Source organism: Ambystoma mexicanum, chromosome 1q (genome assembly GCF_040938575.1).
Source record: "Ambystoma mexicanum isolate Mex_15411 chromosome 1q, UKY_AmexF1_1, whole genome shotgun sequence".
NCBI classification, from domain to species: domain Eukaryota; kingdom Metazoa; phylum Chordata; class Amphibia; order Caudata; family Ambystomatidae; genus Ambystoma; species Ambystoma mexicanum.
The window spans coordinates 837,578,728-837,600,737 of record NC_090922.1 but is presented as its reverse complement, the minus strand read 5'-3'; the positions used below and the strand labels follow the sequence as shown (position 1 = coordinate 837,600,737).

Below are 22,010 nucleotides of genomic sequence, written 5' to 3'. Positions count from 1 at the left end.
CCAATGCTAAATCATATCCAATATTTAGAGCACATATTCGCTACAATATGTACAAGAGTTAAAGCTTGGAAGGAGTCTTACTTCAAATATCTCATTCTCTGTGACCAACTTTTTTAAGTAATATAGGCACCCAGTTTAGGAGTTAAAGAAGTGCACATTAGATACACAGATCTGCATTCTGCCATTGCAGATACTCTTGGGCAGATCATTTGCTAGTGCACAGGAACTTTGAAGTGGACCCTCTAGGGTAAGTTGACATTATAGCAGAAAAATCAAATGTGCAAGTAGTAAATACTGTAGCAAATATTCCTAACTATTGCCTACTTTTCAATCTGGCTTTCATCCAGGTTGTACTATCAAGGCAGCCCTTTTGCGTATCCTTTTACTATGTTTATAGGATACTGGATGCGGGGGTGCTTGTCTGTTGGCATTACTTAATCTTTCAGTGGCATGTAACACGATGGGCCATTGAGTGCTCCTTGATATTTTATCTCCGTGTCTGGGCATTTGGGGGCTTGTTCTTGAATGGTTGTGTTTTCCTGTTCAATTGTCAGCAACTAGTTGCTGCAGGAAGGGCCTGTTCTTCCGGCTCCTGGGGCCATCTGATGATACCCTAGGGGTCAATCCTGTCTCCCATGCTTTTTACTCGATACATGGAATTGCTGGGTGTTTAGGGGGGGCAAAGCATGATGTCAAATATGTATCGATACTTTGATGATACTCAGTTATATAATGCGCTCATTCTTCTTGATTGTTTATTGGACATTGAAGCTTGGATGGTATCCCGTTTTCTGAAATTAAATGGCACTAAAACAGAGAAGCTCTTGTTTTCCTATTGTGCTCCTGATATACCAATTTCTACTGTTTTCTGCAGTTAGTATTTTATGGGTTTCTTCTGAGTTCACAACTGCTGCCACCGATCTAGGTTTTACCCTGGTTTCTTGCTTCTTTCATGCTCCATGTCGATGCACCGGTGACATTTGCTAGCTATTAGTATTCTTTGAGATCTGTTCAATCCCTCCTGTCTTATTTTCTTTAGTTGTCGCCAACCTTGACTGCCCAGCAGCATCCTCTTCTCCCCCCTCCCCTGCAACCCTTGCCCCCTTGCAAGCCATATAAAACGCTGCAGCTAGACTCATTCAGGGTTTCTAAAATCCTGGGTGCTGTTTAGCTCCTGCTTGTACCCTAGAAAAGTCTGCTTAGATTAAAATTAAGTTACCAGGAGCTACTTTTGGCTCCCCAGGCCAACTGGTTGCTTAACACATGACCCTAATTTTGAATGTTTGAGAATGTAAATAAGAAGGAATTGGGCCCTATCTAAAAGCACATTTATATATAATGAATCGTACATGACGATGAAAAATGCAAGTGTGCAACCCATGTGGAAGTTACATTTGTAGTGTGCTGTGTACTCGCTCCTTATTCTTCAGCGAAAGCTCCTCCCTGCTGGATGATGCCTCACACGCAGGAGCTAGTTTCATCACCCCAGCTCTCGTCATGCTCTACTGGCTCCCGATAGAATTGCCTTCAAAGGACTGTTTTTCAAGGCCATCCACCATAAAACCCCATCTTACCTTAACAAACTCCAACCCATCACCTAGACAAACACCAGACAATCAAGCCAGCATCTCCTACACATTCTACTCTGCAAACTAACATGCACACAAAAACAAGCGTTATCCACTGGGTACCCAGGGCATGGCACACCCTACCTCTGCACTGCACCCTTAACTAGCACTTTCAGAAACGGCCTCAAACCATGTTGTCCCACGCAACCCGCCCCTACTGCCGCCTGTCTAGCCTATATTTCGATCTCATCCTGAAAATATTTTGTAACTTCGGTTTCTTTAGTTGTCTTGTTTTGAAACTTTGTAAGGTGCTCAGTAGGGCCAGTGCTTAACAAAAATTTGAATAAATAGTCCAATCTTTAGTTTTGTTGCAGATTGGTTTTGGGAATTGTCTTAGTTGGGCTTCCTCTTTCTACTCCTGCTCCTCAAAGCTATTTTTCATGCTGCTGCCCGATTGACATCCAGTGATGGGAAGTTTGAATAAATCTCAACTATTTTGAGTCTTCACTGGCACACTTTAGAAACCATAATTTCATATAAAATTCAATTGCATTTCGTACACACTCCTGTATATTTGACAAACTTTCGAGTTGGGATATGCTGTGTCTTAAAGCTTGTAAAACTTTGGCGCTCTGCTTCCATTAAAAGTGCTTTCTCTAGTGACCGTGTTGCGCTGGGATGCCCTTAATTTGAATCTGTTTGCTAAATTTCAAGGAATCTGGAATCAAACCCTTGACTGCCTGGTTATGGAAGTCCATTTTTAATTATTTTGATTATTTTTAGTCTGATCTAATATAGTAACTTGATTTTTTTTTTCTTTTTTTATCTCTAGTAACTTGATTTTTAACTGTAATGCTTTCCATTTCTCATATATTGATTTTGCTTTTGTTGGATTGTTTTTTAAATGTTTAAAAATATTGTAGTTTTCATTTGTACACTACTCCGATGCACTCATCCCTTGGTTGTACTTCATAATACATTAAAATGAGGAAAAGGCCCCTGTGAATTTTAACATTATACATTTCAGCCTGATAAGTGCTGCAAGAGCATTATTAGTTTGCCCTTTTCTGATCTGTGTTGTGCTTTGAGCATTTTACACTGAGACTGCAGGTACGAATGTGATCACAAGCTCCATCTCTAGCCACTTATTCACTTTCTTATTAGTACAATATTTGATTCATATTTAAAACTTTACCCATTATCCTCCTTCTGCCTGTTTAGTCCCTCCAAACTCTGGATTCTACTGGCATGGCCACTGTGCCTTGTATTATGGGCGAGCCCCCTTTTTTAAAATTTTTTTTTTTTTTATTTTTTTTATTTTTTTTTTTTAATGTGTTTTACATGCCATTTTTAGAACTGGGATGGAAAGCTTTTGGTTTGGTTTTAACCTTGACACTCATTCGTCCTGTCCCCTTTCCTCCATCCTTGTAGGTGTCCCCCCAACATTGGGACGGTACCGGAACCTTTGGCAGCAAAAGGAATTGAGCTTCCCCTTTAAATTTAGTATAAGATATGTCATTTATAATGCGCTTGTACACAAGTGTTTCTAGGCGTGACGATAAGGGAGGGAAGACAGATGGAGGACAAAACAAACTATCTTACTTGGCTTTGTGTCTTTCAGATCGTGCAAGTGTGATATGCAAAAGTGCAGGGGGGAGAGGGGAAGTGCCAAGGGGAGGGGCAGTGGAAAGTGCAGTCAAGACAGCGCGGCTCTGGGTAAGTGCAAGGAGGCAGGGGACTGTAGGGTTCCAGAACCAACATAAGTGCAAGGTTGACCCGGAGGCAGTGCAGGGGACTACTGGTCGTGGGGAGCTTGGTACCGGTGAGACTCGGAGGGTAGCCAGGCAACCAGTCAGCGCCGCAGACGGGACGGTCAGCAGGGGAGAGAGAAAGAAGTGAAAAGGAAGGTCCTGAGCTGCTTCTGGAATTTCAGGTGGTCCGGCTCAAGTTTGAGAGTGGCAGGGAGGCCATTCCAGAGGGAGGCACCTGCAGAGGAGAGATTACCCCCCACACTCTGACTGGATAAGCATTTGACCCTTAAGAGCTGGAGGTCACTGAGTGAAAGGCTCGAGAATGAAGGTGTTTGGAACAAACAAAGGGTGGAGGGCGCCTTACCTCAGTCCCTTTTTCCGCAAGGACGGTATCTGACCTGCCAGAAAGCGCAGAGATTTTTCAGCTTTCAGCTTGCTCACTGTTTTGTTCTTTCAATCTTGTTTTAACTTCCCTTCAGTGCCTAGCCATCCCCGGCGCATGTATGCTGCAGGAGGCTTAACAAGATGTGCCTCATGCGACTGCTCGTTCCTGGACTCGGACCCCCATGCACTCGTTCTCGAGTGTTTGGGGCCCGACCATCGCTGTGACGCATGTTCGGCTTGCAGCACTCTTGGTCACAGTGCATGGAAGAATTGGTTGTTGCAGCAAAGGGAGATCTTACACACTTGTCCTCTGCCCCACCTTAAGGACTTTGTTTTCAGGACCTCTCGTCAAGACAAGGTAGGCCCTCTGTTCAGCACAGCTCCACATCAACTGCTTCCCTGGGGTACCTTCGGATAAGGGTTCCTTGGTTTCAGGTTCTGACAGACCTGAGGCCATCCAGGCTACTGACTCCCAAGCAGAGGGACCCCAGAGTTTCTTCCGGGGGCAGACCTGAGGCCATCCAGGCTCCCAAGCGGAGGGGCTCTGGGGCCCTACCATGCTGCCCTCGGAAGGGTGATAAAGTTTGTTCTCTTCTTCAACCTCAAGGGGTATGGGATCGTCGAGTGCCACCTCCAAGTGTTTGTCCTCGGCTCGATGCACAGCTACTGGCATAGATACCAAGGGCGTCCAGCCTACCGGAGGTCGTGAGTAAGGGCATTTCCACTACTGGCCAGCTGGCTGAGGGCTCACGGTCTACTAGAGGGATCTCTGAGGTCGACGCTTATGCTTCGGGTGCAGGACCCGAACTGAATCCTCCCGTATCTGAGGCCTGTCTTGGCTCACGGCCTTTGCGCCCTCTCACCTAGGGTGTGGCGCAAGACTTCAAAATGGCAGAGGGGTACGTGGCAGAGCCTGCCAGGCCGCGGCCATCTTGGATCCAACTCAGAGCCCGCCCATTCTTTTGCCCATTGAATGGTCTTTGCGGGATGATCCCAGTCCCCTTCCCTCTGGAAGCGGCAGTGGACTTTTTGGTACATGCAGCTGGTCTCCTGAGGGATACATTTACCTATCGCAGCCTTACGGCTACACGCTTCAGCGCTTTGATAAGGAGCAGAGGCCCAACGCCTCGGAGGGCCGGGTGCCTAGGGACCCAGCGGCTTGCAAGGACTGCTTCTTTGAGCGCTTCCTCGTGCGTTCCCCTCAGCTGAAGGGACTCCTGAATGATATAGTGAAGGAGGTCCCTGAATCTCCTCGGTCTGTGAAAAAGGGGGCGGGAATGACACCCAGGACGATGAACCCTTGGCATCCTTTAAAGCCTTTCAGGACCGCCTTCATGGCCTGGCGGAGTTCTTTGGTGTCCCTCTGCCTGACAAACCAACCCCCGGAGTCGGGAGTGCTAGTAGAGGTATTGGGGAAGCTCGCCACGATCCAGTCTGGCATCCCTCTTCAGAAGGATGTCCTGCAGGCGGCGTGAAAGGTCTGCGAGAAGCCCAGGACCAACGCCCAGATGAACAAGAGGTTGGACAGCAGGTTTAGGCTGATGGACGGGGGAGCCCCCGCAGCCTCATTCTTCAGTGGTGGCTGCGGCCTCCTTGTATTCTAAACAATCGTCGTTGGTCTTCTTCCTCCACGGGAGCCACCTGTCGCGACCAGTGACCCAGAACCCCACTGGCATGGTCACATGCCAGGTAGGGTTGGGGCTCGGGGTTCATTTGGGGCCCCAAGGGCCTTGCATTTTCACCGGGGACTCTCCTGGAGTCAGTCCTAGCGCCTTTGGCGCCAGGCTCATATTTGGAATGGGACTTGAAGGGACTACTTTTTTTGTGGATGCCTGCAGCCAACATGGAGGCACCCACACAGTCTAGGGCCTAAGAACCAGACTGTGTGGTGCAGTGTTTTAGGGTGTGGTAGCCAGGACTACTTTACCTGGACTACTTTACAGGGTAGGCTATATAAACCACACCCAAGCTAAAGAACGTGCTTCGCGTTATTCTGCAGCCAGCAGCGTAACGCTCACCGTGTTCAGAGACCAGCACCCGGCCTTCCTGGAATCGCAGACCTGCAGAGGAGACAAAAGAACATCATTAGCAGTTCCAGTTTACATGCAGTCTTCCATCCTTCGATCCCAGCTGCTCGCGGTCTTCCATCCCGTTGGCAGCATCTTCAGGACATCTGGCTCGCACCGGAACGAAGCACCTGGGGAGGAGAGAAAAAGGGACCACGTTAAACAGGTTACTCACGGCAATCGCAGCAGCAACCAATCTCCTCACCTGGCTGGGCATATCTTGGCTGGTTCCTCTCGGAAATCACTGCACGCCCAGAAAGAACATCGTAACCTGAAAAGGAATAAAGAATACAGGTTAGCCCAAAAAGACATTCGCGCGCCGCACTTCGCGCTGAACCTACCTTTCTTCATACGCTCCGCGTCCATAAATCCCGGCAGGAGCCGAACCCAAGCAGCGCACCCAGCGAACCTCCGCATACCTAAGGGGGAAACAATCTGGGAAAGACACTAATAGCCAGCAAGAAGGCAAAGGCCCTCAAAGACTACTATAATCGAACTTAACCCTTTAAAGACACTTGAATGGGTTGGCATCAGTGAAGTTAACTTGGTCGCTTCAACCCGCAGAAACTACACGCCCCTGCGCAGAAAGCAGGATGGAGAGCTCGCCAGACATCATAACGCCCACCTGCCATAGACGACATCATCCCGAGAGTACATCTGGGGGGAATCCGGCAACCAGGGCATACAGGCGTCCCCGTGGATATCAGGTGAGCGTAACACCACCTCCAGTTGTCTTTCCAAGGAGGACAAGTCCTCAAGTCTTTAGGAAAGCGATGTTGTTCCATCTCAGGACTGCATCTGGGGCAAGGTAACTCTGACGCACTCTTGGCTGTGGCTAACCAGAAGCTGTGGCAGGAGCTCGGGGAATTTCTACCCGACCTCTCTTCGGGTAAGCAAGCCTCCTTCAAGGCCGGTCTGGCAGATGCCCGGGCCATTGTGCAGGATCTTGCACATAAGAGGGCTGTGCCTTGGTGTCGATATGAGAAGGACAGCGTGGATTCACGCCACTTAGTTTTCTTCTGACGTGCAGGAGTGGATCCTGGATTTGCCCTTCGTGGACTTTTTTGATTCGTCAACAGATGACGAGTTGACAAAGAAGAAAACCGCCACTCAAACCGCCATGTCCTTGGCCATTCTGTCAAAACCTGGACAGAAATCCTTCCCTCAGTCCCAGGGCAGGACAGAGTTAAAGCCCCGCACAGGGTTCCGGGACCTGACAGGCTGTCAAGCGACAACAGGAGGAAGCAACAGAGGACGTCACGCTAGTAGTTTTTCTGCTCCCCCCCCCCCACCCCCACCTGTGACGCCAAGAATCAGTGATGTCAAGATCGGGGAACAGAGCTTGCCTGTGGGGTCAGTTTGGCTCTGTTCCAGGACACCTTGAAGCATCTTTTCAGCAACCGGTGGATCCTATCCGTAGTCTCCATGGACTTCAGTCTTCCTCTTCCTTTGTCTCTACCATCCTCGCCTCCTCCTTCAGATCTGGTCCCCGGCTCTTTTACGGGTGGTCTTTGGCTCTTGGAGATGCATGCGATGGAACTGGTTCCTCTTGTAGATGGGTGTTCCGGGTACATTTCCAGGATTATTGTGGTACCCATGCACAATCAGGCTGGCCCAAGGGTTGTCCTGGGCCTTTCATTTCTAAACCTGTCTTTACCGCTGGAACGCTTCAAGATGATTACTCCGGCGCACATAGCCAAATTTGTGTGTGCAGGGGACTGGATGTGTTCCCTGGACCTCAAAGATGCCTATCTGCATGTTCCCATCTACCAACCGCATCAGACGTTTCTGCAGTTCAAGATTATGTTGTACCACTTTCAGCGCAAGGTGCATTATTGCTCTTCGGCCTGAACTCTGCCCTTCATGTCTTCACCCTTATGGATGACTGGCTGGTAGGGTGTGGTCCCCTGAAGGGGTGGTGCACTCCTCCCAGAGATTGGCAGATATCATTCATCAGCTGGGGTTCCCCCTCAACCAGAGGAAGTCACAGTTGTGCCCATCTCAAGAACTGAGTCTTCCTAGGGGTGCGTTGGACCACTACCGCTGCAACGCCCGAGGGGCTTCCCTTCGCAAGGTGGTGGGGCACTTTCTGGCCAACATTACCAGCTTGGCATGGTAGTTCCAGCACATTCTGGCCTGATGGCCTCCTGTGTGCTCGCCGTACAGCATGCTTGCCTCAAGATGAGGCTCCTCCAGCTCCACCTGGCGGCGAATTGGGATCAGGAGACTGGGTTTCAGTCGGACAGGGTCCCAATACCACCGCTCCTACTGCCCAATCTTCACTGGTGGCTGATGGATGTAAATATTTCACCTAACCGGAGCCTACCATAGTAGTGACGACGGACTCCTCCATTACGGGCTGGGGGCTACTCTGGAGGGCTACGTGATTCACAGAGCATGGTCCTGAACACAGCCCTCCTGCATATCAACCTGCTCGAGCTCAGGGCAGTGGGCATTACCCTCGGGGTGTTTTTGACCCTCATTTACGGGTCAGTACTGGTCTGGAGGGACAATTCTACTAGGGGCTACGGTGGGTTGCAGCCTCATCCTTCTTGCCCCCCACTGGCTTTTGAGACCCTGGTGTTCGGATCTGCTGCAGTTGTGCTCCCAGAGTCCCATCCCCCTTACAATCTCCAGCAGGGGTTTCCCGGCGCAGCTGGGCGGAGTGGTAGAGCACATCCAGACCCGGCCAAGCTGGCGCTGGCGGCTGGTACCTGACCAGCTGAGGCTTCAGCATGCTCAATTTCTGGTTGACAACTGGGACATCATTCAGCAGGCTGGCAGGCCCTTAACACTGTCCCAGTATAAGAGTAAATTGACTAGGTTCTGCAATTGGGCTTGTGATAAGGGTCTGGACCCAGTTGCCTGTTCTCTGGATGATGTACTGGCTTTTTCAGCACACCTGGCTCGTTCTGGAGTTCAGGTGGATACTTTCTGCACTTATTTGGCAACCATTGGGACTTACAAGAATTCCCCTGTGCATATGTTTTCTCTGCCAACCCGGTGATTAAGGCCCACCTTAGAGGGTTGTCTAGGCTTTTTCCGCCAGTGCATAGGCCACACCCGGTCTGGGACCTCAATGTGGTTCTGGCAGATTTGTAGCTCAAGCCTTTTGAGCCGATGGCCTCTGTACACATTTTCTTGGTGACACTAAAGCTGGTTTTACTGGTGGCTCTCTGTCTGCGCGCAGGGTTAGTGAGCTGCAGGCGTTGTCCTTGTGTGAGCCCTTCACCATGTTTCACAATGACCAGGTCATCTTGCGCAATCACCCAAGCTTCTTGCCTATGAACTCTCCATTTCATCTGAGTCAGGAGATCTGCCTGCCGGTGTTCTTCCTGAACCCGTAGTCGGGAGCAGAGAGGGCCCTGCATTCCTTGGACCTCAATAGGGTCCCCAAGTTTGATCTATCTCAGACGACTTCTTTCAGGAAGTCCGAGGCATTGTAAGTGACTTTTGGGAGAGCTCTGGCTTCCCATCGGCCATTGGCTGGTAAAGGCCATTTTGGAGGTGTACACAGCCATTGGTTCCTGAGGGGATTCATGCCCATGCAGTCAGAGCCAAGGCCACAGTCGTCACATTTCAGAGACGTGCTTCTTGGGAGGTCGTCAGCAAGCTGGCTACATGGGCCACTCGGTCAGTCTTCTGTAAGCATTACTCACTGGACACCAGCTCCAGGCGCGATACTGATTTGGTCAGGCAGTTCTGAAGAACATTTTTGCATTGTCCTAGATATGAGGCAGGTTATCACTGCTCCATCCTATGTTCTTGTTTGGTGGAATCGCCCCCAAGGATGGAGGAAACGGGACGAGACATATCAATAATTAAAGTTAATCACCGTAGTGACTCAAGTACTCCTAGTCCTTAGTACACTTTTCTCCATACGTCCCTCCCGCCTTTTCCCTGCTAGTATGTAATTGGCTTATATATAATAGGTGTAGCCAGGTATCTAAGCGTCCGATGTGTTCAAAGGGGACTGAGGTGAGGTGCCGGAGGGCGGGGCCTCGGCGAGGTGTTCACACGCCAGGGCTCACACACCCGTGCGCTATATTACATTTAAAGGGGAAGCTCAATTATTCGCTGCCAAAGGTTCCAGTACTGTCCCCATGTTGGGGGACACCCACAAGGATGTAGGAAAGGGAACGAAGGACTAGGAGTACTCAAGTCACTATGGTGAGTAGCTTTTTAAATGTTCTCTTGTGGAGAGCCTCCACACCCATGACTCCTCTCTTCCACCTTCCACCTTTCACTGCTATCGTCCTCCCCTTCTGTACTCCACTTGTCCTTTCACCACTTTTCCTCCTTTGTCTCCTTCTCAGCCTTCTTTCAGCACTCTCCCTCATCACCAACAGTCACCACTCACCTTTCTCCCACTTCACTCCTCTTCCTTGTCCCTTCACCACTCCACTTTCCACCGCAGGTCTATTGGCGTAGGAAGCATTTCACTCATTGCTTCCTCAACCTTACTCCAGAACAATCTGAAGTGTGGGCAACCCCACGCTACATGAAAAAAATCGGCAGGTTCTCCACCGCATCCAGGGAGCTATCAGTATAAATTCAGCTCAATTTCAGTGGGGAATAATAAACCTGGTGCAAAAATTTAAAGTGGGTCAATCTGTATCGGGCATTCAGGGAAATTTTTCGGTTCTGAATACATATGAGTTTCCATTGTGCATCGCTAAAGCCATAGCCCAGGGAGGCCGCCCAAGCACTCTTGTAAGCCGTCTGTCTCGCAACCATTGCACTCCGGAACCATTTATAAATGGAGGAAACTAATTTGCTGGAGGTCAGAGGTTTAACAATGCGTTGTACCAGATTGGGAACTGGGACCCTCGGGAATTCGGGCCACTTAGCTTTTAATTACCCCCCTAATTCTATAATACAGGAACAGGGTCACCACATTATGGTCGCCTCTACACTGCAGCTCTTCCCATTGTATAAACCGCCCATCTTGTATCATGTCCCCCAGTGATTGCACCCCCAGGTTGTGAAAGTGCTCCTTAAATGCTTTTTCGTGTGCAAGTGGTATGCCTATAACATTATAAATTGACCAGTTTGGATGAAAGTTGGGTGTAGTATCCGACAGTTATCTCACCCGCTCCCAGGCCCTACAGGTCACGTCTACTGGCTGAACCTCCCCCTCGGGACCACGTCTCTATTCCCCCCACAGTATGCCCATTAAACTGTTCGGATAGGAGATCGCTTTCGCCACCATGGCATGTGGATGAGTCGAGGGACCCCCAACCCACTATATACTGCAATTGCGCTGCCAGAAAGTACCAATGCATGTCAGGGATTTCCAGTCCACCTTGCTCATAGGCTACCGTCAGGGTGTCGTAGGCGATGCAAGATCGTTTACCAGCCCACACTAATCTGGACATCATTGTCCTAATACGAGACCAGTAAAGGCCAGGGGGCCATATGGGGACATTGTTGAAAATATACAGCAGTTTGGGTAAAATGACCATCTTGCCCAGAGCCAGTCGTGCTGTCTGTGAGATGGGGAGGAGGATCCATGACTACACTTTTGGCTCTAGAACCTCAAGCACCTTAACATGGTTATCCCTGTACAGCGACTTGATTTCCGTGGTAACCATGATGCCCAGATACCTCAATCCACCAGGGCACCGTCGAAAGTTATCGCCCACATCGGCCTGCAGTACCCCTGGTGTCAGAGGGAGGACTTTGGATTTGTTCCAATTGATGTTAAGGCCAGACAGTTCCCAAAATCTGAGCACTTCCTGCGTTAAAGGAGCTAAATTCCGCTTGGGATATTTGACATACAGTAGGATATTGTCCGTGTATAGCAATATTATAGTTCAATGCGCATTCACACAGATACCACAGTGGGAGTGTAGTTCCCAAACATGACAAGCCAGAGGCTCCATGGCAATGGCAAACAAGATTGGGGAAAATGGGCGCCCCTGCCTCGTACCACGAGTGGGGTAGAGGAACTCGGTCACCCCGCTTGTATATACTGCGGCGCGTGGAGCAGTATAAAGAAGCCTAACCCAACTAATATAGGTAAGGCCAAATCCTGAGCTCCTCAGCACCCCGAAAAGAAAGGGCCACTCAACAGAGTCAAACGCCTTTTCGGTGTCGAGTGCTACTAGTGTTACGGGGAGCTCGGGGTTGACATTATGCATCAGGGTAAATAAGCACCTTAAATTATACTGGGTGGACCGACCTGGTATGAAGCCTGCCTGGTCAGGAAGAACCAGGGCAGGCATATGTGGTAATAGTCGATTGGTTAGTATTTTTGCTAATATTTTATTGTCGGTGTTGATCAACGACAGCGGTCTATAAGACGCTAACTGGCAGATCTTTCCCTGGCTTGGATATCACTGTCACTAGGTCCAATCTGGTCGATTCAGGGAGTGAACCTCTAGACGTAGCATCTTCATACATACCCAGCAGATGGGGAGTTGCGATGTCAATGTAAGCCTTATAGAATTCGGCTGTGATGCCATCTAACCCAGGTGCCTTGCCATTGGGAAGCGTTTTTTGTCATGACCCTTGGCCCTGGCCCTCACTGGTAAGTCAGGCTTCCAGTTAGGGCCAGGTCAAAGGCCTTAAAACCATATCCAAGACTCTCTTGGAGTCAGTCCTATAACCATCATGAAGACCAACATTTGAATGGGACCATTTACTTGGGACTATTTAATTTGGGGGGTGGAGGGGTTCAGCCAACATGGAGGCACACACATAGCTCAGTTACAAGGAACTGAGCTATGCGGTCTAGTCTTTTGGGTGTGGCAGGCCTGGGACTATTTTACCTGGACTTCTTTACCTGAGACTATTTAAACCGCACCCAAACAGCAGAACATGCTTTGCGTTATTCTGCTGTGGGCAACGCAACGCTCACCGTGTCCAGTTCTTTGATGCCAGTTTACCAGAAACCAAGGCCCTGCAGAGAGCAAGAACACTACAAAACCTACCTGGAACAGTATCCTTTCAATCCATCACCGACTTGAGTTCCACTCACCTGAAGGTACGAACTCAATCATCCGGCACTGCATGCATCCTGGAATACCATAACCTGGAAAGAGGAGAAAGAAAGGCAGCATTAGTAAGCGTTTACTCAAGTTTCCTCCCAAATGAAGAAAGCCACACAATTCTTACCTGGGTAGTCCTCTCCTGGTCAGTATCATTGCTGGAACATTACGGCGCTAGGCGAGGAGCATCACAACCTGCAAGAAGAGAAAAGGCACAGGTTAGCAATATAAAAGGCAAAACAGCGCCGCGCATTGTGCATTACTCACCGGACATCATTGCCCACACCGCGCTTTCCATGCTCATCTTCAAACTGCATGACTATACCAAAATACCTTTCCATACCTAAAAGGAAAGAAGCAAGACATTATTCGGACTAAGAGGAACATAAGAACTGAATATAAAGACTGTAAAGCAGCAAACCTACAGAGTCGCAGCATGCCTGGATTCCCACAGGGGGGCTTACACCAGTGAAGTAACTTGCTCGCTGCTCGCCCCCGCCATCTACGCCCCTGCCAAGAGGAGCAGGACGGAGAATCCACCTTTCACAATATTAAGACCCATCTTTAACCAGAGGCCTTACCAAGGGACTGGGAGAGGGTTCGAGAGTGCAAATCATCCAACCAGGGCTGTGTGGCGTCCCCGTGGATACCAGGTGAGCGTAACAATTTTATAGCTTCTCGGACCTCCTCGTCCATAATGGGGGTGTTTAGCGCCCTGCCCTGTTCACGATCTAGCCACCCCAGGACTACCTCATCAAGGTATTCAACCATCTTATCCCGCCCACCTGTGTAACGCGAAGCATATAGTTGTGCATAATAATTATAGAATTCCTTATTTATCCCGTGCAGATCTTTGATGGCCACACCGTCTGCTCCCACAATCTCCGCTATGGCGGCCAATGTGTCTCTCCCTTCTAACGGCCCAGGCCAGAGTTCTACTCGGGCGATCTCCCTCTCCATACCTTATTGCCATGATAGGGTCTCCCAAATATTTTTCTTCACTCTCTGCTAGTTGTTGGCATTCCTCCCTACGTTCCCTCAGTTCGTCCTGCATCGCTAGGCCAACAGAGGCGCTCTGTTTTCTAAGTCATGAATAGTGCCCTCCAATCTCCGCAAAGACCCCTGCAGCACCTTCACTATCCCCCTCTCTCGATATGCAGCACCCCCTAGCCCACACCTTAAATGCCTCCCATATTGTGCCTTGGCTAGGCACTGAGCCAGTATTGGCCTGGAAGTATATTTGAATGTCTCGCTCTATGCCGGCATGAAAGGCCACGTCCTCCAGGGACGCAGCCCTAAAACGCCACCTGGGCGAAGATGGGGAGCCCGCAATATTATTATGGACCAAAACAAGTGAATGATCTGAGAGAGTGCACGGAAGTTTCCTATCCCCCACAGCCCTCCTAGCGATGGCAGTGGATGCCATAATATAGTCAGTCCTGGAGGAGCTGCGGTGAACCCCAGAGAAAAAGGTGTACTCTAGTAGTTGGGTGCTCCTCCCGCCATAGATCAGAGGTTATGGTACGTAGCAATAGAGGACCATGCCCTAGCTGCCTGTGGGAGTGCCTGCTGTAGTGTGTGGCCGATCTGTCCAGGTCCAGTGTAAGGGCTAAGTTGTAGTCGCCCGTCCAGAGTATTTCATAGGCCGGGAATTAATGGATGTGCCTGCCACATTGATGAAAAAAGTCTGGGCTGTCCACATTAGGGGCATATATATTTATAATTAGGATTTTTGCACCACTTATTTCCCCCGCCAGAAGTATATAACGACCCTCATCATCCTTGATTTGTTCGTGTAGTTGAAACTGAAGGGATCCGTGTATGTTTTTTGCCACCTCTCTGGCATGTGAAGAGTAGGACCAACAATACAAGTGTATGCCCCCAGCCTGCCAGTTAGGGAAGATGCGCATCATTAGCCAGGTGTGTTTCTTGTAGGCAGAGCACGTTGACCTTATGATTCCTATTGAAGTTAGCTATGAGGCAAGATTTCTTTTATTCATGAATCCTCTCGCATTCCATGTCATTATTGTAAGCTGCCCATCGGATCGCGCATCCCCGATGCAGCCATAGAGTACAGAGTGCAATGACACCCACTATCCACATTATGCACAGTATTAAGGGGCCAGAGCCTGCTAGTGTTAGCACTTGTGGCAGATCATGTGCAAGACGATACATCAATACTCACAATGCAATTCCCAAATATCTGTGAACATCTCATATACCGCGTCCCCCGCCCCCACTCCTACCCATGCCAGCAACCATAACCTACCGGCTCTCTGCCCTCCCCCCTTCCCCCTAATCCAACCATAGTGGAAAAAACGTAACCGCAACTACGCTATACCGCAGTACCTGCGGCAACCGGGGCCTCTGAGGGCAGCTCTAGCGCTTCATATGGCCACTTCTGACTCAGTCCACTCCTCTCGCCCCCAACACCTCATGCATTAGGGAGTAGTAACATTCCCCCAAGAGTACAACACTCCTCTTCAAAGGATATCGTTGCTAGGTCAAGAAGGATGCTGGGGGGGACCCCCCCTAGCTCAGGTAGATTTCTAGCAAATTGCTTTTCTGGATCCGGAGCTGTGAAGAAAACCGCTGACCCCTTATGCTGCACTCGGAGCTTAGCTGGATACATCATGGAGTATTTTCCATCCTTTACTCTGGAGGATGCTTTTAGCCGTTTGGGAGGTCTTCCTTTGGTCTTGGACTGCCGGGCTGAAGTCAGGAAACAGTTGTATAGTGTAGCCCTTCAATTTTAGTTCTTTCTTCTCCCTGGCTGCTCGTAGTATGGTGTTTCTATCCCGATAACAAAAAATCCTTGCAATGATAGGGCGCTCTGGAGCGCCCGGTGGCGGTCTGGGGGCCAATGAGCGGTGCGCCCGCTCCACCATGTACATGTTAGATAGAGGCAGGTTACCCAGAAAGTCCACCTAAAGCTGTTCAATGAACCTTTCCATATTGTCTATGTTGGACGACTCTTGTTCCTCCTAGAGCGTCCCTCAAAATCCTTGTTCTTCGTAGCTCTTTTCATGACCAGTTGCTGAAGGGCCGTGACCTTGTGTTGCAATGAGGTAACGTTGTCCTCTGTAGATCTAATCCTCTGCTCCGCTTCTTCCATACACCCACAAATTATCTGTACTGCTGAGACATCGACTTTATAAGTGAGGGCATCTATTTTAACCCCGAGCATATTCGTATTCCCCTTCAGCGCCAGGTTCAGGGCCGCAATGTCCACCTGTTCCGCAACCAGGGCCTGCTCTGGACGGGCAAACTGCTCCATCCTTGCCTGTTTCTTCTGATTACCCATTGAGCCGTAAGAGGGGAGAGACCGAACCAGATAGTCCGGCTCAGATGTTGCCAGCGGATGTGCAATCCCCCGACCAGTCCCGCATAGGCCTCACCCCCAGCAGCCAACCTAGATACCTCAAAGGATTGGCAGTTCAATACATTAGGCAACAGGGGCTCACCACCTCAAACGAAGTTCTAGACAGCAGGAGCTTCAGGTGAGCATCAGTGGAAGTCTGATTTCAGGTGAACAGGTAAGTAAGCATGGATATTGCAGAGAACCATGTGACGGCTTTGTCATGGGGATATGCTCCCTGATTAACGAGAAGCACTCGCACTCGGGTCTGCATGAGTGCCTGTTAATTTCGATGAAGACTGGGGTATAGGATCTAGGGCACCAGTGCTATGCTTATAACAGATGGGACATACGATTTAGATGAGCACTGCAGCACAGGTACTCTACATACGCCTTTACAACGATGATCAAAAGGCACATTGGCCAACACGAAGGTCCTTCTGCCAAGACTTGCTGATAGGGTGCTATGAATGTGCCAGAGATGTTACATGCTTATAGATGGAGAGATGCCAATTAAATCACTGGTTTCAGATGCACTTTAACATGTGTCTTGTGGATGTATCACAAATAACGCATGGTTACACACACAGGCATTCCAGCTTACAGGTAAGAAAGGCCAGGCAGTTGTTGTATGCTGCTTCCAAATGGAGGAGTCGGCACCTCTTCAGGCCAGCCAAGCGCGCCGCTCCACAACCTGCGGCTCCTCTCCCCGCTGCACAGGTCCCCCAGCCCAAGGGCAAGCCAGACCGCACTCCACACCGGGCACAGCAGCGCTCCCCCTCTGCAGGACGGCAACCCGGGAGGAGCGCTGCCCCAGCACCAGGGCCAGCCACGCTCAGAGTCCAGGGTCCACAGCTCGGTGACCCGATCGAGCGGAGGAAGATCGGCTCCGGTAGCAACCCGACGTGCCGGTCTCACAGGTTCAGCAGCGGGGGTCCACTCACAATCTGGGGTGGGGTGACGGTCCCGCCGCGCTGGGGGGGCACCGAAGCCTGTGCCCTCGCCCACTGCAGCAGATGCTGCAGGTGCCGCAGAGTCGGCACGTCTGCCCACCACCATGGGCAATCTCGGCAAACGTGCCCCAGTCAACGACTCCAGGGGCAATCCCGGCAGACGCGCCCCAGCCAACGACTCCGCCGCCCCCCAACGTTGTGATCCTGGGCAGGATGGGTTTCCGCAGGCGTCCGAACGGGACTGCCACCACAGGCACCATGGCTGCCTCCCACACTGCAGGCCGCTCCTCCCCTACTTTCTTCAGCCGGGCCGTAAGGCCCCTTTCGCTGTTACACCTCACGGTGCAGTGGCTGGGCTCACAATTCCATCTGGGGGTTCCCATTATGTTTCTTCTCACCAGCGATTGTCAGGGGTTTGGGGTGGAGAAACCAGGATATTTGAGGATTTTGAGATCAGCCGTTGCCAGAGCTTTTCAGGCAGCAGCCATCTTGGTCTGCTGCGCAACAGCGCCCCTTCTAAACTGTCTTTGAAAAAGTTTTGGAACAGTAGAATGTAAGGCACTAGGAGAGGAACTGTCATTTACAAATGTCAGAAAACACAGGAAATGATGACATGAGTAAATTTAGTAAGCTTCCCCATGTGCTGAAGGGTGAAGTATATCAAGTTATATTAGGCTGTATAACATGGACCGTGGCCTCATTCTTGGGTAGGGATACATTTTCAAAAGAACCAAAAGGATAATTTGTTAAGGAATCAATACTTCTTACATTTCTTATCCTCCATTTTTTTATACCCACCCTATATAAAACTACACCCTAAATAAATGCCTAGTCCAAACATATAAATTGCAAAAAGACCAGCTACAAAGTGCATAATACTGTATACATGGAGGAATACACTGTTATAAGGAGTATTCCCGCTTCTTATAAATGAATTGTTGGACCTCTGTGCATCCATTCCAGGATAGAAGGGAGAAGGGATGAGCGAAAAGAGTGCTCTTTTTGCAAAACAATGCATAGCACGGTTTTTATGTATTGCAGAGGTAGGTTTGTTGCAGAAACTTAAAAAAATTAAATTAAAAAGATGCTACAAAGGGAAGTAGCAGTGAACGTGCAGTTGCACGCGTTTCTTGAAAAACAGTACCAGGAGTATACACTGTTTTAAAAATAATTGTATTCATATGTTTGGTTTATTATGAACCTTTCACAATTATATCCCATGAATTCCCGCCCCTCAATAAAATAAAGATCTTAAAATCATCAGATCTTTCTTCATTCCCTCCCCGATGCCCCTCAAAAATAAGCAATTTCATCCTACAAATTAAATATTTCCTCCAGAAATTTCATTGCTGCCAAAATCATTGCATAATTTCCCTAATAATGAACATTTCCCACCACTCATCTACAGTTTGCACCTTCCAGCTCGACATCACCTCACTTATATATTATTCTTACAGTGGTGAAGTCTCCACATTCTGTTAACTGGTGTTTAGTTGTCTCCACCCTGACACATCTCCTCCAGAATCTACAGGAGGAGGTAATGCCTTCAAGTTGTTTCCTAGCACCAGGGACTTCTCGTAGGGAGGATATGAAGTCTCAACCTCATAAAGCTATTCCTATATTTGTAGCTCAGAAATTTCACCAAATATCTAGGAAGTTGATTTACCCATCTTTGTTCTAGGGGCAAATGGAGCAGTAGTTTGAATGGGCTTTTTTTTTCTTCAAAGGTACTAATCCAATCCGCACGTCTTATTTGGATTTTCTCTTAAACCGGAGTACTCGGAAGCACCTCCTCGGTGAGACCAAGAGATTCCAGCCATTCTCTGCATCCGAGTTTCTATGGGTCCACAGTCCCGTCCCCTCTCCACTCCTTGCTATCCTTATTGGTTTTTAGTATATCAAAGTGGGGAGGGGATTGTGGTCCTCTATGCATTTCCGTTATAAGCTCATAATCTCATCTCATCATTGAGTTCAGGGACTGCAGCCCCCATTCGAACCTAATCGACAGATTGGTAGGGATTTAGGAAGGCCCAAGACCTGTTTCCAGAAGGGACCATCCAACACCTCCCGGAACTCTGTTGGCATATTCGGGCCATTTCAGCTCCATACAAAAGAATCGGTGACCTTTTTGTTTATAAAAGGTTATTGGTACCAGCATAAATTTACCAAATCTGCTCTGCAACGCCTTTTTGTCTGTGCGGCCAGGCTTCCACACTTCAATCAAAGTCCATCCATAATTTCTCATTCACGTTACAATTAATTGAGACTCCCAAGTATGTTAGCAGTACACACTCAATCTTATCGGAACTGATTACCCAGGTGCATTTCGGTTTTCGCTTCCCACGGGCACCAGAGAACCAGAATTTTCATTTTTGGACATTAATTCTTAGCTATAGAGCTATTTTCAGTTAAACCAACTGAGTCGATCTCCTTTTTAGATCGATGATAACCAAACCATTGGCATACATCATCCACAGGATAGGCTGATGATATAACTTGGGGAGAAATACTTTTATCCCTTCTTGGCAAGATGCCATATCCGATAGGTACAGGTTGCAGATCGCTGGTGCCAAAGGGCAGCCTTGCTTTATTCCCCTAAAGGTGTATATTGACTTGGTTAGAAGTCCTTTGAACTTGAATTGAGGTAGCTGTATAGCGAGCCCTAATTGCCTCCAGAAGATCTGGAGGGCATAACCAATCTGACAGTTTTTCCCAGTATTTCTCTGATGCTGTTGAAGGCTTGCTCCAGATGTATAAAAGCAGATGGACCTTCTCCTTAGTGTTGATCTCTCATCTTCAACACATTTAACAAACCAATTTAGACGTGTCCCTACCCCTGAGGCAAACCCTGCTTGTCTTATATATCAGAGTGCCCTGAGTAACACCCGTTTCTTTAGATGTTTCAAAAGGATTGAGGCAAAGATCTTCCCCCAGGGTGTCTAGGGGGGAGATGAGTTTGTAATTTTTGGGGTTATCCCTATCACTCTTCTAGTATATTGGGATGATTAGTGTTTTGGTCCGTGACAGTGGAATTTTCCTGGCCACTTAAATCTGATTAAGACGAATCCAGCCGAATTCTCTGGATTCTCTTTTAGAGTGTTACTGTTAAAGCCATCAGAACCAGTGTCTCTTGAAGAGTTGAACTTTTTTATTAGGATCCATATATCTTCCCTGTCAAATTCAATGGACATGAGGTCGGAGCACCTTCCTGGGTTAATCGTAGACCTACAATCCGAGCCATTAAAGATCAGTGCAGTATTTAATCCATACATTTCACGTACAGCGGGGACCATTGTAGCCAGTTGGAACGTTGCATTAAGCAGCTTCCATAAATCTCTAGTGTTTTTGTTTGACAAAATCTTCATTATAGTTCCCGCATCTTTTGGAAGCGCTGGGCTTTGGTTGCTTGTAGCCAATTTCTTTATTGTCTCCTTTACCTTTTCCTAGTCGTTTTGGCACCTTTATTATCTCAGAATTTTATTAATCTCTCACTTCCTTGCTCGGATAATGCAGCCTCACGCTACTGTTTGATTTCAGGCTCATTTGGTATTTGGCAATCACACCTTTGCATCCTGCGCTGTTAAAGGCGGTACCCACCCTGGTTCTTGTGTATTGCTTCTGTCATCAAGCAAGGACCCACGATATCCCGTCCCTTGTTGGTCAGGATCAGGCGGTGATGATCATTATCTGTCATCGGTTTAATTTCTAAACTACTCAGCCATTCAGTCAGACAAAGTAGTAATCAGATGTCACATATGTGTTACCCCGAGACCATGTCACCTTTCCCAGAATGTCCCCTTAATTGACCGTTCACCATACCCACATCTCGCGCTCAGTTCTGAAACCCAGAGGGCCAATTTAGTGACCTCTTGGGCAGCTTTATTCCCGCTTTATCTAAACATTTTATTTTAAGATCTCCATATAACACTGAGCGTCATTCATTGTTACTCGCAAAACATCTATCACATTAGTGACTGCCCCCACATAGTCTTCCTCCCCCATCCCAATAGGGGTCCAATACAAATTAATTGTAACAGTGGGTCTTGACCCTCTACCAAGACAAGGTCATTTGCGAGTGCGGACCAGTATTTTAGTGCAACAGTATCTCTTTGCCATGACAGACTGGAGTCTGTTTACACTTTCAGCCTACTGCTGGAGGCAGAGTCATAAATACAGCCTCCTTGGCAGAGCCACAGCCGAGTGTTTGGGTGTGAAGGGGAGAAGAGCCCCACACCTTTACAGTCTGCACTTGAGGAATCTGTGCTATCACGAGCTGAATTTACAACCGTTTTGTCCTACTACCTACTACTTGGGAGCCCATCTTGCTGGTGAATCCAGGCCATCCTGTGAGTCTGTGTTCTGGTGGTTCTTTCTGCCTGTCTGTTGGCGGGTGGAAGTTTCCACCATTAACTTAAGGAAACTGTTAGGCAAATATCTCAGCGCAACAGTTTTAATTGCAATAGGAATTTAACGGAGGGTGGTGACTGCAGGACTTTGAGCCTTGGAACATTCCTACCCTTTCTATACTCGATTCCTGGGCAAATGCAAATCGTGGCAATTATATAAACTCTCTGGTGCAACAGCCATTATTTTCCATTGTGCCCCCTATTTCTGTGTATATTGCCTTAAGCTGAAAATGTTAGCTGAGGTTTATCTGCTATCATGTATAAGCTACAGAGCTCGACTTTTAAGGATGACCAAAGATCCCCAGATCAGGATCCTTTTGATCTTCCACATAGCTGCCCAATACTGTGAATGCGACACCTCAATTAATTGTGTTCCAGGGTGCAAAACCTCTCAAAAGCAGTTATGGTTGAACACTGTACTGCTCCTGTAAATGAAATGTAAAGCCCATAACAGCTTCCTGTGACTCTTCTGAAATATCTTAATTTCCAAAGCATTTGGTTAAAGTTGCATTTCACCATAATTTGGATTACA

At 48.5% G+C, this 22,010-nt stretch overlaps 1 protein-coding gene across 3 annotated transcripts in view; it reads left to right on the top strand.

The window, feature by feature from the left end:
• The window catches only part of LOC138537572 (torsin-1A-interacting protein 1-like), a 731,597-nt gene that overhangs the window by 187,121 nt on the left and 522,466 nt on the right, over positions 1-22,010 (top strand). The window lies entirely within an intron of this gene.